This window comes from Pinus tabuliformis, chromosome 9 (genome assembly GCF_031772625.1).
Source record: "Pinus tabuliformis cultivar Carrire ecotype Pingquan chromosome 9, CPIR1, whole genome shotgun sequence".
Lineage (NCBI taxonomy): Eukaryota > Viridiplantae > Streptophyta > Pinopsida > Pinales > Pinaceae > Pinus > Pinus tabuliformis.
Window position 1 is genome coordinate 1,478,926,960 of NC_142307.1, and position 17,265 is coordinate 1,478,944,224.

Below are 17,265 nucleotides of genomic sequence, written 5' to 3' on the forward strand. Positions count from 1 at the left end.
GATGGTAGTGTAACGGTCGTGGGTTGTAGGATTATGAGGTGAGGTGAGCGAGCATGTGATGGAGAATATTTTCAATGGAGGTCAGTGTAGGATTTCAGGTGGGTCTGTACTATCCTTGGTTGCCTCATAATTCACATAAGGTGTACTTCTATACTCATTAAAAATATTAGACTTCAGAACCAAAAATATCTTGCACTTTTAAATGATTTCTCCCTAAGTTAGTAAATGATAAAACAAAGTTTTAACAAAAATTAAATAATAAAATGCTATGATCTATCATTGTGGTAGTTATCCATCTCCATAAAAAAATGTAAATTTATTAATAACTTCCTACTTCTATACTATGTTCAAACAATTTTCTGCACTGTGTTTGTGTGCCTTTGCTAGTCGTGCTTGGATTGATCCTACTTGCACCGCAGTGTGCCTGCACTGAGCCTGCTTGCACTACAGCGTGCTGGCACTGAACTTGCCTGCACCAATCATGCGTGTTCCTACACCAAGGATTTCTGTAGCATCGAAGAAAGAGGGGATAATAAAAAATTCTGATAGAACTCAGTTCTTTGGCTAGACTTTGAAAATTTCCTGAACATACAAGAGAAGTTTTATTCACCATTCTTTGGTGCTTCATGAGCATGCCTTCTGATCTGACTGTATCAGATCCTACAATCGATCCATGAGGGAACAAAGAAGTGGGAAGGGGTAATTTTTAGAATGGGAAGGAATGTCATAATAGGGATTCCAAGAATAATACTACCAAGGGGGATAAACGAGAATGGGATGTGGGAAAAAATTCAAGGGAGAAAAGAGGGATTTTACGAAATTGGATAGGGATAAAAAAATTTAGAAGAAAAAGGAGGGTGATTCATTATGGGATTCAGAAAAGAAAAATAGTGGGAATTACGAAACGGGAAAATAGAAGAAAGGAAAAATTTTACCTTCAAGGTTTGCCTACACTGGTGCCGGAAAAGTAATTGCAATAGGAATTAAGTGTTTACTTGGATAAAAATTTCCATGCTAGTTACCCTAAACTTGGGTAAGGGTTGGGTTCCTTGATCCTGCTTCTTCTGGTGCCATCCAACATATCTAAAAAATCAAGTAACATTCCCTTTTTATTGAAATTTCAATCTCCCTGCCAGCATGCTAGTTTTCAGGCTGATCCTTCTGCAATCATGTCAGTCAACTGATTTTCAGAATTACAGGAATTGTTTTTATACCTTTTATTTTTTTTGTCATTTTTTGTATTTTTATTTTTTCTTTTATTATTTTTTATTTTTAATGAGGAAAAGAAATAATTAAATCTTCAACAAGTTGGTGTTACCACCTACAAACTCCTTTTCAAATTTCTATTGGACTTGCTACATAAAATCTCCTTTAGTAAGGGGCTGAAAATACACCTTCAATCTATGCCCATTTACCAGGAACACAGAATTTCATCCATCAATAGTTTTAATTTCTACCGCTCCATTTTCAAACACTTTGACCACCTCATAAGGTCCCATCCAGCGTGTATGGAATTTCCCTTTAAAATATTTAAATCTAGAATCGTAAAGGAGTACCCAATCACCTGGTTGGAATTGCTTCTTCTAGATATACTTATCATGCCACTTCTTGCATTTCTGTTGAAACAAGATGTTCTGCTGAATAACATTCCTTTGAAATTCCTCTAGCTCATTCAACTGTAGAAGATGTTGTTGTTGTGCTTCAGAGAGATCTAGCCCCAATTGGTTTGCAGTACTGAAAGTCTTGATTTGGAATTCTATCGGCAAGAGGACTTGTTTCCCGTACACCGGCTCATATGGTGTGTGACTTGTGTTGTTCCTCCAAGTGGTTTGGTGTGCCCACAATGCTTCTAGTAATTTGTCAACCCAATCCTTTCTGCGAATATTTACTGTCTTTGTGAGGATGGACTCAATTACCTTTTTTGTGGACTCCACCTGACCATTTGCTTGCAGGTGATACAGTGTAGATTTCCTGTGCCGAATTTTATACTACTCCATCACACCCCGTACCATATTAGAAATAAAATACGGTCCATTTTTAGAACCAATTTCTCTAGGCACACCAAATCTAGTGAAGATTTCAATAAAAAGAAAATCAACAACTCTTTCAGTAGCAAAGAAATAACTTTAGCTTCTACCCATTTTGTAGCAAAATCTGTACAAACCAAAATATGCTTTTTATTTAATGATGTTGGGTTAATTGGTCCTACACAATCAATGGCCCATTTTTCAAAAAGGCTCAATCATAACCTGAGGACATGAATACATTTCATTGGTTTTATTAGGTTGGCCAATTCGCTGACAATTGTCACATCGCTTGACATACTGTTTGGCATCCTTAAACAAGGAGGGCCAAAAATAGCCAGCTCGTAACACTTTGTATGCAGTCTACTTATCAGCGAAGTGGCCCTGCAAGGGTCATCATGGGCAGATTTTAAAATATCAAACACTTATTCCTCTCTTACACATCTATGGATAATAAGATCTGCTCTAGCGTAAAAGAGGTCTCCTTGGATCTAGGAATATGCAACACTTTTCCATATGATATTCCGTTTTTCATGAGCGGATAAGTGAGGTGGTAATTTTCTAGTGACTAAATAGTTAGCTATGTCAGCAAACCATGGGGATTTTTTCGACACAACAAAAATATGTTTGTCAGGAAAATCATCATCAACAGGAATTGCTTCACTGGGATTATTTAATCTTGAAAGATAAGCTGCTACTACATTATATTTTCCCTATCTATCAATAATGGTAATATTAAATTCCTATAACAATAATAACCACTTAGTCACTCTACCACTATTTAATGGTTTATTCATCAAATATCTTATTGCGGGATGGTTAGTATGCACAAAGCCTTCCCACCCTGTAATATAATGTCTGAATTTATTAATGGAAAAAATTACAGCTAAAAACTCTTTCTTAGTAACCATATAATTTAGTTCAGCAGGTGACAAGTTTTTACTAATGAAATAAATAGCATAAGATTGTTTGTATTATTCTTGTCCTAAAGCTGCATGAATAGCAGTATCTAAGGCATCAGAGGAAATATGAAATGGCAGGGACCAGTTTGGTCCTCTCAAAACCTGTGCCTAAAATAGTTTTTCCTTCAATGTCTCAAAGGACTGTTGGCAAGTTGTGGACCAAGAAAACTCACTATCTTTAGCCAAAAGTCAGAAAAGGGGGGTAGCTATCCTTGAGAAACTCTCAATGAATCTTCTATAATAGCCTGCATGTCCTAGAAATCCTCTCACTTCCCTTTGAGTTTTGGGTATAGGAAGACTCAAAATAATTTCTATTTTTGCAGGGTCAACCTAGATACCTTTGTCAGAAATAAGATGGCCAAGAACCACTCCTGCCTTGCACATTAATCTGCATTTTTTTTCACTCAAGGTGAGATGAGATTCTTGGAAGCGAAGAAGCACTTTTCATAGATTTTTTAGGGCTTCCTGAAATGAATCACCAAACACATAAAAGTCATCCATGTAGATTTCCACACACTCAAGGTCAGAAAAAATGGCCAAGACTGCCCTTTGAAAGGTAGCTGGGGCATTACATAGCCCAAAGTGAAGCACTTGGTAAGCAAATGTACCCCATGGACATGTAAAAGTGGTTTTTTCTTAATCCTCAGGTGCAATCTGTATCTGGTTATAACCGCTAAACCCATCTAGAAAAGAAAAGTACTCCTTACCAATAAGGGTATCAAGTACCTGGTCAATGAAAGGAAGGGGGAAGTAATCTTTGAGAGTGTCTTTATTCAATTCTCTGTATTCAATGCAAATGCGCCATCTCCCATACTTTTTTGGGACTAATACCAATGGAGAGACCCACCGTCTATCAGAAATGGGATAGATAAAATCAGCATCTAAGAGTTTTTGCAATTCTTCCTTTACAACATCTCTTAGAGCTGGGTTCATATGCCTTTGGGGTTGTCAGACAGGTCGGGCTCCATCTTGAATATAGATATGGTGGGTACAAGTTTGAGGAGGGATGCCTTTCATATCTTCATAGCCCCATGCAAAGGCATCAAGATACAACAAATTCACAAGATGCTCTTGCTGGGATGAATCCAAGTCTGAACTGATATGCAAGGATTTACCTAAACTAATCTCAACAAGAGTGGTATCAGGCTCAAGAGTACACAGAGGTGTCTCTAGAGATGGTGGCGAGGGAGATATAGAGTCATGACTTTCCTGAAAATCTAGATTAAAAATCTGACTCAATGACTCGAAATTAGGCATGGTGTCTAGATTGTTCAAGAAGTCTTGAATCTCACCCTTCTGCGAGAACTCAACATTTTGATGCATCAAGGAAACAAGGTAAGTCTCATCATCACTACTGTAGTCTAACCATAAAGTGTCTCGGAGCTCCTAAATGGATCTAGCGGGTCGATACAAGGTGACCTTCTTCCTAGAATCTCCATGGGAAATATAGATCACCATAACGACATCTGATATAAGCATTGGCTATAGCAAGCCATGGTCGTCCCAAGATCAAGGGATGTGCTCCCATAGGATTCTTTGTCTGAAGCACAATGAAGTCTATGGGGTATTCCCAAGAGTCTAAAGAAACGACTACATCATCCAACACCCCTTCCGGCTTGATTTTAGATCTGTCTGCTAGTTCAAGCACAGTGGGAGTAGGACGAATATGGACCAATCCAAGTCGATCCATGGTTTGCTTGGTCATAAAATTAACGGCCGCCCCCAAGTCCATAAGTACCTTGGACACAAGGACATCACCTATCTGAACAGAGACAACAGGGTTTCCGGGGTCGGTATATTTCTCCATGTGCATACACCCTGTCATTAACTCTACTGCTCTACCAACAAATTGAATAGTTTGAGGTTCTAATCTTCTCCTTCTTGGATTCTTGAGACAAAGTTCCCTAATGATTTTTGTGCAAATTGGGATCTCTTTAATAGCTTGGAGCAAAGGTACCTTTATGAAAAGGTTCCTAAGCTCAGAAGCTAGGCTAGACTCAAGAATGGGGTCATTCTTCTCCACAACTAACCTCTCTGGATAGGGAGGTTAGTTGGAAGAAGATGGAAAAGGCTCAGAAGGTACGGGGATAGGCTAGATGGTGTCATATTTTTCAGAATGGTTAGGAGTTTCCTCCTCACCTTTCTCATTGATAATCACCATAGGCTACTTTTGATTTTTAGAGGTTACTATCTTCCCCGATCTCAATTGGAGGTCATTGACTCCAACTGGCATGGACTGATATTTGGATGAGGAAAGAGTGTTCATAGAATGGATTATTTGTACCACTTTTTTATTGGGGTTGGGTAAAGTTTGGTGTTAAAATTGGAAAATAGGGCCAAACTCCATGTGGGTCATCTTATTCATGGTTGATAATATTTTTGTTAGACTCCTCTCATCAAGAGGTGTAGGATTGATCCAAATATCATCCGATTCCAATAAGTATTCATGGAGATATGAATTTATTTTGATTATGGAATAATTATCAAGCCAACCAACATCTCATGTAGGCTCAGAAGCCCAACAGTTGCATCTATTCAAATATCATCAGATGTGTATAAATATAGGAGGACTTTTCCTCATTTGGACTCACTCAACTCATCACATCTCTCTCTCTCCAGCGCAGTAAAGAGTCTCTTCTCTCCTACGTAGTAGGTGACTCTCTCTCACATAAGTGGAAGGAAGGATGAAAAAATTAGTGATGCAACTGCAGAACCAAAGTTTGACCAGCATTGACCAGAAGACCCCTCCTCAGAACTAAGTTGTAGGTCCATCTGGACCTCCTCTAAAGGCCACATTTTTTGGTGGTGGAATCAAGCCGATCCGACGGTCGGTTTGCGAGATATCGACTACCATAGTTTTGATGATGAAGCTGTTAATGTTGATGCTGCTAATCTAGGGTTTGCTTCTGCTGATATAAATCATATTTTTGTACTATTTCTCTCTGCTGAATTATTGAAGATAAAAGAAGATTTGGTCAAAGGGTTTCCCCATATTGGGGTTTGTCCCTAGCTAGCTGCCACATCTTGTGTCACTTGTCTTGGATTTTTTTTCTATCGATCGTTTAATGTTCGATCTGCACTTTACTTTATGTACATGTGATTTCTAATCTGTGGATAATAATAAGAAAGATAAGTAAATTGCTATAAGCATAGAACATACCATAACTTAACATGGTATCGGAGTTGAGGTGAAGAAAAAGCCCGAGCAAGAGCAAGAGCAATCACCAAAGAGAAGATTGGCAAGGCTATCATAAAAGAACTATGGGGTCCTCAACACTCTTTCCTACCAAAGACAAGCTTTGTGAGAAAGCTGACTATCACGGATGGAAGATGTCTACCGATCTAACCTTAGAAGATCAAGGAGTGTTGGACCATGTGAGAGGCAAATTGTTGAGCCTCCATCAAATGCAACCGCTGCTACCAAGAACAAATGGAAAACCAGTGAAGTCAAAACAAAGAAGATCATCTGATACTCTATCAACAAGCGCTTGGTGGCCTACATCTCTGACCTGAACACCTCCAAGGAAATCTACGATATATTGGTAAGTTTATTTAAAGTTAATGATGCAAATCAAGTTTTTTTTCTTAGAAATAAGCTGAAGGAAATTAAGAAGGGCAAAGATGAGAGTATGCAAGCATACTTCTTAAGAATCACCGAGATCAGGAACGATCTCCTATCTATTGGGGAGACTATTACTGATAGGGAAATGGCACTCACAACTCTTAGAGGATTACCATCCGAATGGTACGTGTTTAGGACTACTCTTTTGAATAATAATGTAATTCCTGGTTTCGAGGAATTAATGGCTAGATGCATTCAAGAAGAAACAAGGGTTGAAGAGCAAGAAATGCCCATGCCTAAAGGTCCTCCTACTGCCTTTTCTTCTCATGCTAAGAAAAGAAATAATTCCGGGACTAAATAAAAAAGAAAGGTTGGACCTAAGGGTGGAAGAAAAGGACGATGTTACATTTGCGATAAACCAGGACACTATGCGAAGGAGTGCCCTGATAGAAAGATCTCACACTGGGACGATGATCAAAATTCCTCTCATGGAAATCAAAGGAATGGGAAATCTAATAGCAAAGGCAAAAGGAGTGCTGGTAATCAAGGAAGAGGACAACCATTCAAGAAGGCTAGAAATTCCAGGTATGAATCTAACATTGTTGAAAATAAGCAGGATGAATATTATTTACCAGCTGCTCTATCTACCTCTACTCCTTCAAACTCAATGGGAATTTGGCTCATTGATAGTGGTGCATCAAGGCACTTCACTAGTTACAAAGAAGTTCTCCATAATCTAATAGAGAAGGAAACTAACCTGGAAATTGTCCTTGGAGATAATATGAAATATCCCGTGAAAGGTGTAGGCAATGTCTCTCTTAAATTGAATCAAGGTAATACGATCCACTTACAGGATGTATTATATGTACTTGACCTCAAAAAGAACCTGGTGTCCATCTCGGAAATGGAAGACAAAGGCTACAAGGTGAACTTCAACGATGGCAAGGTACGTATATGGAAAAACAATGTTAAAGATGCCTTCACTCTTGGGTTTCGAGTTGATTCATTATATCAGGTCGGTGGAAGTCTGCTAGGTGTCATGTCTTGTGACACATCTCTTCAGTCCAAACTTTGGCATCGGAGGTTTGCCCACCTTCATTATAAATATCTACCCAATGTAAGACAAATGGTAACAGGGATGCCCGAATTCCAAGTAGAGAAAGAAGGTGTATGTCCGGGATGTGCTGAAGGAAAGCTCAAAAGGGGACCATTCCCTTCAAGACAAAGCAAGACCTCTGACATATTACAACTGGTTCACTCAAACATATCTAGAATGATGCCTGTGAACTCCTTGGGAGGATATTTATATTACCTTACTTTTACAGATGACTATTCTCGAAAGACTTGGATATACTTCCTGAAGAAGAATGATGAAGTGTTCTCTTAGTTTCGACACTTCAAAGCCTTGATCGAGAATCAAACTGAAAAGAAGATCAAGATCTTAAGGACTGATAATGGGACTGAATATGAATCTAACGAGTTTCATGACTTTTGTAAAGAGGCTGGCATCGAGAGGGAGACTACTACACCTTATATTCCTGAATAGAATGGTGTGGTGGAAAGGAAGAACCGTACGATTGTGGAAGTTGTCTGTGCCATGCTCCATGATCAAAGACTTTCGATGTTTCTATGGGCCGAAGCTACAAAAACCACCTTATATGTACAAAATCGATGCCCTCATCAAGCATTGGGTTCCAAGACTCCTGAAGAAATGTTCACCGGTAAGAAACCTGACGTATCTCATTTTAGAATTTTTGGAAGCCCTGTATATTTTCATGTGCTGAAAGAGGAAAGGAATACATTGTGTGCATCTAGTAAGAAAGGAATCTTCGTGCGCTATGGTGAAAATAATAAGGGCTATAGAATCTATGTAGCTGGTGAAAGGGAAGTTGTGATTAGTCATGATGTGACCTTTGACGAAGATATGGCTCTCAGCAAGGTGGACAATCTTCCAACTTTGAGGAGCTCTCAAGAAGTCGACACCAGGGAACCGAAAGAAAAGGATGATGAATCAATGACTGATGTGGAAGAACCCATGGATCCTATTGATCCACCTGAGCCTTCCTCTTCTAGGAAGAGGCCCTCTTGGCTTAGGGGGCTACTTGATGATGTTGAAGGACACACTGCACCCCGAGGAACCTTCCATGAAAGTAAGAAACCCAATAGGCGTCAGGGATACCTAACCATCATGAGCATGATCATACAAAATAAGCCTTCATCATTCTCAAATTTCGTCAAGCATCAAGTATGGAAGGATGCTATGACCGAAGAATATGAGTCTATTATGAAGAATGATGTTTGGGAAGTAGTTCCCAGACCCCAGGACAAGACAATTGTCACTTCTAAATGGCTTTACAAGATAAAGCATGCAGCAGATGGAAGTATGAAAAAATATAAGGTTCGTTTTGTCGCTCATGGCTTCTCCCAGAAGGAAGGTATAGACTATGATGAGATATTTGCACCTATTTCTAGATATACCACCATCCACTCGATCATAGCCCTTGCGGCTTCACAAGGATGGAACCTACATTAGATGGATGTCAAGACCACGATCTTGCATGGTTCGACCAAAGAATAGGTCTACGTGGAGCAACCCAAAGGATTTGAGATTTGTGATCGAAAATCTCATGTATGCAAGTTGAAGAAGGCTCTTTATGGGCTGAAGCAACCACCCCGAGCATGGTATGAGAGGATCGATAGCTACTTGATGAAGCTGGGATTCACTAGGAGTGAAGCCAACCCTAACCTCTACTTTAAGGTTGAAGATGACAAACCTCTCATACTGGTGTCGTATGTGGATGACTTATTCCTAATAGGTGCAGACCCTCTCATTCACAAATGTAAGAGGGAGTTGGCTTCTGAATCTGAAATGAAGGACCTAGGACTAATGCACTATTTCCTAGGACTTGAAGTCTGGCAGAGGCCAAGGGAAATTTTCCTATCTCAAGGAAAATATGTGGTGAAGATATTGGAAAGATTTGGTATGGTGGACTACAAGCCTATTACTACCCTGATGGAGCTTGAATTTAAGAAGTTAAGCGGTAGTGCTGCTAGACCTATTTTACGAAATGCCACAGAGTATCGTCAACTCGTCGGAGCATTAATGTTCTTAGTGAACTCCCGTCTAGATATATGCTTTGCAGTCAACACATTAAGTCAACATATGGTTGAACCTCACCACATACATTGGATTGGTGCCAAGAATCTGTTAAGATATCTTCGTGGCACAATTACATATGGGCTAAGATACACTGCTAGAGATGTGAGACTACTTGGATACATAGATGTTGATTGGGTAGGTAGTGTGGTGGATCGTAAGAGCACTTCTGGGTGCTATTTCTCCTTGGGATCTGCTTCGATATCCTGGATGGGCAGGAAGCAGAAGTTGGTGGCTTTGAGCACCGCAGAGGCAGAGTATATTGATGCTAGCATGGCCTCCTGTGAGGCAGTATGGTTGCAGAAGCTCTTCAGTGAGCTGTTTGGATTTACACTGGATACCACCGTGATCCTATGTGACAACCAAAGTGGGATTTGTTTGTCAGAGAATCCCATATTTCATGATCACTCCAAGCATATCGATATCAAGTACCACTTTATTCGAGATATGGTGCAGTGGGGAGCTATCAGGCTCCAACATATCGGTACAGATGAACAGGTCACCGACATTCTGACAAAGCCCCTAGGAAAGGTCAAATTCTTGACTTTCTGAGAACGACTTGGTGTCGTTCAAAAACCCTCTGATGAGGGTCTTGTATGATGTATTGAGCTCTGGGAGCTCTGGGGCGGCGCGGGGTACTTCTTGGAGCGACATTTGACCACAGGGTAAAAGAATCAAAACTTTCCCTATATCACCCTATGGTGACTATGTAGCAGGATGATTAGTTCTCCTGTGAGGTCTGGATGATGTGTTCTCCATGACAATTGTAGTAGGATGATTAGTTCTCCTATGAGGACGGGATTGATTAAGTTCTCCTATCAAGGCATCCTACCCATGCAGTCAGGGACTCATGGGAAGTACCTCTCATCTGATCAATGAGCAGGGAAATGAAGTTAGGGACCATAGTAGTACCGATGGACACATCGTTGTATCTACCATACTCCCTACGCTAGGATGACCTTCATTGATCTAGGATCAATGATACTGGTCTGGGACTAGTGGTAGGAGTGGTACCTACTATGACACTGACTTCGGGTCAGTTGAGACTGGTCTGGGACCAGTAGTACGCACTCTGAGACTAACTTTGAGTCAGTGGAGGATGATACTAGTCTAGCACCAGTGGTAGGAGTTGTACTCACTATGACGCTAACTTCAGGTTGGTTGAGACTACTCTGGGACCAGTGGTACATACTCTGAGACTGACTTTGAGTCAGTATGATGCATCCTCAATCATGTATTCTTCTTCATAATTCGAACAAAAGCAGATCAGAATAGAACAAAGCATAGCAGAGCAGAACAGAGCAGAGAAATACAGATCAGTATAGGGCAGAACAAGACAAAGCAGAATAGGAAGAATAGAGCAGAGCAAGGCAAGGGTTAGGCTGTATAGGGCAATGCATTTTATGGATGAATAGTAGCAACCGACAGACAAATTGCAGATGAAGTTCTCCCTAGTTGAGATGGAGTGTTAAAATTGGAAACTAGGGCCAACTCCATGTGCGTCATCTTATTCATGGCTGATAATATTTTTATTAGACTCCTCTCATTGAGAGGTGTAGGATTGATCTAAAGATCATCCAATTTCGATAAGTATTCATGGTGATATGAATTTATTTTGATTATGGAATAATTATCAAGCCTACCAACATCTCATGTAGGCTCAGAAGCCCAATAGTCGCATCTATTCGAATATCATCAGATATGTATAAATACATGAGGATTTTTCCTCATTTGGAATCACTCAACTCATCACATCTCTCTCTCTCTCCAGCGCAGTAAAGAGTCTCTTCTCTCCTGCGTAGTAGGTGACTCTCTCTCTCACAGGTGGAGGGAAGGACACAGAAATTAGTGCTGCAACTGCAGAACCAAAGTTTGACCAGCGTTGACCAGAATATCCCCTCCTTAGAACTGCGTTGTAGGTTTGTCTAGGCCTTGTCTGAAGGCTGCATTTTTTGGTGGTGGAATCAAGCCGATTCGATGGTCTGTTTGACAGATATCAACTGCCCTAGTTTTGATGATGAAGCTGCTAACACTGATGCTGCTAATCTAGGGTTTGCTACTGTTGATATAAATCATATTTTTGTACTATTTTTCTCTGCTAAATTATTGAAGATAAAAGAAGATTTGATCAAAGGGTTTCCCCATATTGGGGTTTGTCCCTGGCTAGCCACCACATCTTGTGTCACTTATCTTGGCTTGTTTTTTGTCGATCATTTAATTTTCTATCTTCACTTTACTTTATGTACATGTGATTGCTAATCTGTGGATAATAATAAGAAAGACAAGTAAACTGCTATAAGCATAGAACATACCATAAATTAACAGTTGGGCAGGCAGCTCAGGAGGTCAAAATGGTGGAGGTAAAGCCAATGGTGGCATTGGCTAACTCAGCTAAGGTAATAATGGTTGTGGCATTGGGTAAGGTGCATATGTAGTAGGATATGACTACATAGGTGCAGGATAGGAATGGTGTGAATGGTATGGCCCTCTCCATCCTTGTTACCAAGATTGGGAGGGTTGTCCATAATGATATTGGTTCCCATGATGCCAATGTTGAGAGTGAATAGTGTTAGGATAGGAATATGAATTTTCATTATAACCAAAAAAATTCGGTGGAGGTTCAGGAGCCATACCTACACTTACTTGAGGCCAGTTTCTTCGTGCTCCCATAGCATGCAATGATTTGGCTTCAGGTTGTCCTCCTTCAAGTACAACTTTCAGCCCAGGTATGGAGGGACATTTTTCCATGGCATGGTTCTTTGTACAAATTGCACATTTATTAGTTTCTTTAATATCGAGAGGACATTCTCTTAAAATATGATTTCTTCTACATTTTGGACAGAAAATAGACAATGACTCTTGTTCCTCTATAAGTTTTTATTGAAACTTCAAAGAGTCTATTTGTTTACTAACAATATTCATTATTTCAATTTTCATATTGTCCATTTTGTTTTCTAATCCAATAATCATAGCATCAGTAGATTTGGTTTTCTTATTTCTATTTTGAATTCCTTTACCAGATCTATATTGGTTCCTCGAGAATTTCCTACACAAGTCACAGATTTGATCAAAATATTTCTGAGCAATATCCCCTTGTCCTAACAGATTTAGATTATTCCTAGCATCATCAATAAGCCCCCGTAAGAACAAGGTTCTAAGGTACTTAGATCAAATTTGTGCTTTTACCTTTGGAGGATGTACAGGAATCTCTCCAAGTAGTCCTCTAGAGTCCATCATCATTTTTCACAATAGTAAAGATTTCATCTTGAATATCTCTAGTTTTAAAATATTCCTAATAATTTGACAAGAACACTCCCTTCATTTGTTTTCAAGAAGATATAGTGTTTCCTCCTAGTCCCATGAACCAATGGAGTGTTGCGTCCTTGAGAGTTGTGGGAAACAACTTTAACTTCTGGGCATCAGATGAATAATCATAACTTCTACACAAAATATCAAACTCAAATAAGAAAGAGTCTGGGTCTTCATGTACCTTACCATAGAAATGAGGAAGAGCTAATGGTGAAATATTTTTCATTTGTACTTTTGTATCAGGATCCACAATTAGTAATCCAAAAGTGGATTTTTCCTCATTTACCTAATTTTCACCAGTTCCTTCTCCATGGTCTTCCTGATCTTCCATGGTTATTCTTCCACACGAACCACTCTCAACAGGCTAAGAAGGCTAACTATGGGTTCCAATAGTCCCCTTCTTCCCGTTTATGGGTTGTGTCACACCTGGACCACTGCTACCAGAGCCCAAGTAGACTATTCCTGCATGATGAGTCTGGGTTTGTTTGGAATTTTTGGCTACAAAAGAAGGCCCAATATGAGATTTGGTTTCATATTTATCAATATTTCTTTGGCCCCTAGTGGGCTTCGGACCCCTACCTCTTTTAGGCATTCATTTCAAAAAATGACAAAACAAAATTCTAATAAAAATGCTGCAACTCAAAAATAACTGGACACCTATAAATTCCTTCAAGCAAATAGAAGCACACTGCAGGAAAAAAATAATAGCAGACTTACCCTTATCGCACAAAATAGAAAATTCTTACCAATTCAAATTGCCTCCCTGGCAACGACGCCAAAATGTTGGGTGCAGGAATTGCACTTAAGCAAGCTCCTTCAACACTTAATTGTCAACCTGGGGGTTTCGTAAACTTAGAGGCGAAGCAGAGGTAATGCCAGAAGTGGTATGAACTTTTCATATTCCTATTCTTACTTCTCAATTGAAACTTTGTAGAATTAAACATAAAAAAATATCAAAGGAAATTAACACCAAAGTAATTCTAGTGTTGTAATGTAAAAGAATGCAATTGCGAAGAAACCAAATAAAGGAACTTTCACACTGCTGTAAACTATCTTCATCGTTGAAGTGAAACTCTATGTCTATCCTCAGCATAGGTGTTTGCAATTTAACAAGTGGGCCCTTGAAAAGATCTACCTTCTCAATGATTTTCCTTCCCACACTAAGCAGTTGTTCCTGTACTCTTGCAATCTGCTTGCACTAGTACAGGTACAGAACTTATGTGAGAAGTATAACTTGTACTTATATTGAAGACTTATATTTTCTGTAGGGGCTCTAATCCTCGAGACTTGGAGCACTTCTATTCCTGTATCAAGACACCAGTCCTTGTACCAAAACAGATTTTCCTAACCCAATTATTCCAAGTTTCTTTTGGGAAGATAAAAGAGCATGTTAACTATGAAAGGAATTGCAAGTGCTAGTAGAATCTGAAATAATCTTTCACACAAAAATAATTCTTTAATCGACAGAACCTTACAAATAGAAAGAAACTCTTAAGATAAAAACAATCTTCCAAAGTAAAGCAAACTTTCTTTAGTCAAAAGAGTTTTGCATGTAAACAAATATAACTCAAAACAGTTCATTGTAATATTCTAGATTACTTCTAGTCTTTTTCCTTAAATTGTGAAGTGCAAATACAAATCGAGATATGAAACAACATTCTCTTCTATTTCCTGAAGTTATCTTTAATCTTTAAGAATTCAACTTTCAATATTAGAGACAAACACTTACTTTGCAAAAATAGATTAAATCATGTAAAAGGAAAATAATGAAACATTTGTTGTAAATGAACTAGCGAACTAGAGTGCAAGATCTTGCATGCATTAGTGCAGGAAGAATCTCATCTGCATGATCCAAGCGAAAGAAAACCAACAAATAAATTATATGAAATGATTTAATTTAACTTCCACACAACGGATCCGTTCACACTTGGCTATTTAATGTAATAAATCAAAATTCATAGGCAAGCACAAAATTCAAGCTTCAAATCACACTACTATAAATGAATAAAGTTAACACACCTTTTAAGATAACAAGCAAGAGGGTAAATGAGATAGGTTGGCTGAGCCCTAGCCAACCACCTCGTTTCTCATTTTAGGAAACGAAAACCTTCAACACGTTATTGATACATCAATGAATAATTATGCGCAGAATGAAAAATCCATGGTGAAACTCCTTGTATTAATTTTGATCAGAAAATTTACATGAGAGTTCAAGGCCAGCCCAGAACAAGGGTGACAATGAAATTACAAATAAACCAAAAATTACAATGATCTGCTATTGCTATCGCTTGCTAGCTAGTTCTATCTTAAATCTACATTTTATACAACCCTTCGGCCTGTGGCCATAACTAAAAATTATTGTCGTTCCTTTCGACTGAAACAAAAATAACAAACAAAATTACAACTTAAGTTGATGGCTATAATAAAGTGTGAACTATTCGTGGCCGTAGACTGATCTTCGGCCATATCCCTGATTGTCCTCCACTTTAATTTCAACTCTAGATAACCACAACTGAACTGGATGACATGGACCAAGATGCCTGTGTGGAGTGATCGACTGTTACAGAGATCATGGAATGGATAGTTGCTGGCAGTGCAGGAATCTTCCTGTACTAGATCAAGCTAGCATAACGATTAATACTTTAGCTTTATCAAATACTTTAGGAAAGTAAATATAAGTTACAAGAAATATTTAAAGGCACAAAATATACTTAAAATGATTAGTTAAGAACTTAATAAACCTTAAACATGAAATATGAGGTTTATGTAGGAATAAATAGTATTCTTGGACTAGTGCAGGAATGAGGAGGTTTATGTAGAAAAATAGAGGTTAATGGTTGTGGTTTTGAGATAGGAAGGGGATAAAAATGGGGTATTTTGGCCTACCAACAATAATAAGGATCCTTGACAAGTAATCGTTATAAGAAGGATCTTTGGTATACGGAAGAATCACTATGACATGGCAAGAGTATATTCTAATAGAAGATTGTGGAAGCAATATCAAAAGTAGGCTAAAATATTGAAAGTGTGAAGATGGTCAAGAAGCAACATGAAGGAATACTTGGAGAATTTTCTCATCTTAGAGAAGGAATATCATTTTAGAAATCATCTTCAAAAAAAAAAAAAAGTGGTTCATTCAAAAGGAAGTCAACTAGATGGTAGTATGAAGGAAAGAGGTATGTATATCTTTAGAAAAGAAGTTCTTCATTAAAAGGTAGATTGTTGTCTTCATCAAAAAATAAATAAAAAATAAAATATGAAAATAAATAAATAAAAATAAAAATAAAAATAAATATATATATATATATATATATATATATATATATATATATATATATATATATATATATATATATATATATATATATATATATATATATATATATATAGATATATAATAAATAAATTGTAGGAAGAGCTCGATGTAGAAATGTACTTGGAGGCATGAGCGTGGTATGTCTTCATTAGTTTGGAAAATGACTAGACCCTTCCATATGGTTACTCAATACATAGACACATGATAGATGAGTATGGTATTGATAAACAACCAATATGGTTTCTTGAAGAATGTAAGCAAGATAGTAATGAAAACCTAAGAGGGAGTGGTAAAGACCCTGATGGACATGATACTAAAGCTTGATGATTATTTCAAGAACACATTAAATAATGATTGAAATCCAAAGAGCATGAAGAAGAACTCTAGTGCAATTTCAAGATATACCTTGCAAAGGGATGTTGATCTTAGAGGAAATAAATAATAGATTTTGACATATGGACTAGAGGCTATCATGATTTGGTAACTTTGATATTGATGATTTGTTTGAGAAATGATTTGGCTACCTACAAGAACATGTTTGATACGGATTTAAATAGGAACGCAACAAATTATAGAGGTAACCATAAACACAGAGATGCAGCGGAAATAATACTTCATTTCATTAATGTAAAATACTGAAATATGCTTACAAACAGGAATGGAAATAAACCAGCTAGGGCGATGGTAGCTTATCTATGAGAAGAGATGTGGCGGCTACATGCCTCTGAACTATCTTACAATGAGGCTCAAGGGCCTTTTTATTATTGAACAATAAGAGAAAACCCTAAACAACGAAAACCCTAACCCAAGGAGATGTAACACTAAGAGTTTATGGGCCCCGTTGGGGTGAGTTGGATAGCCAACTCCCGAGGTCGCAACTTGGTCATATTATCTCCGTTTGATGCACATGATAGCTCATTGGAAAGATCTCTCCA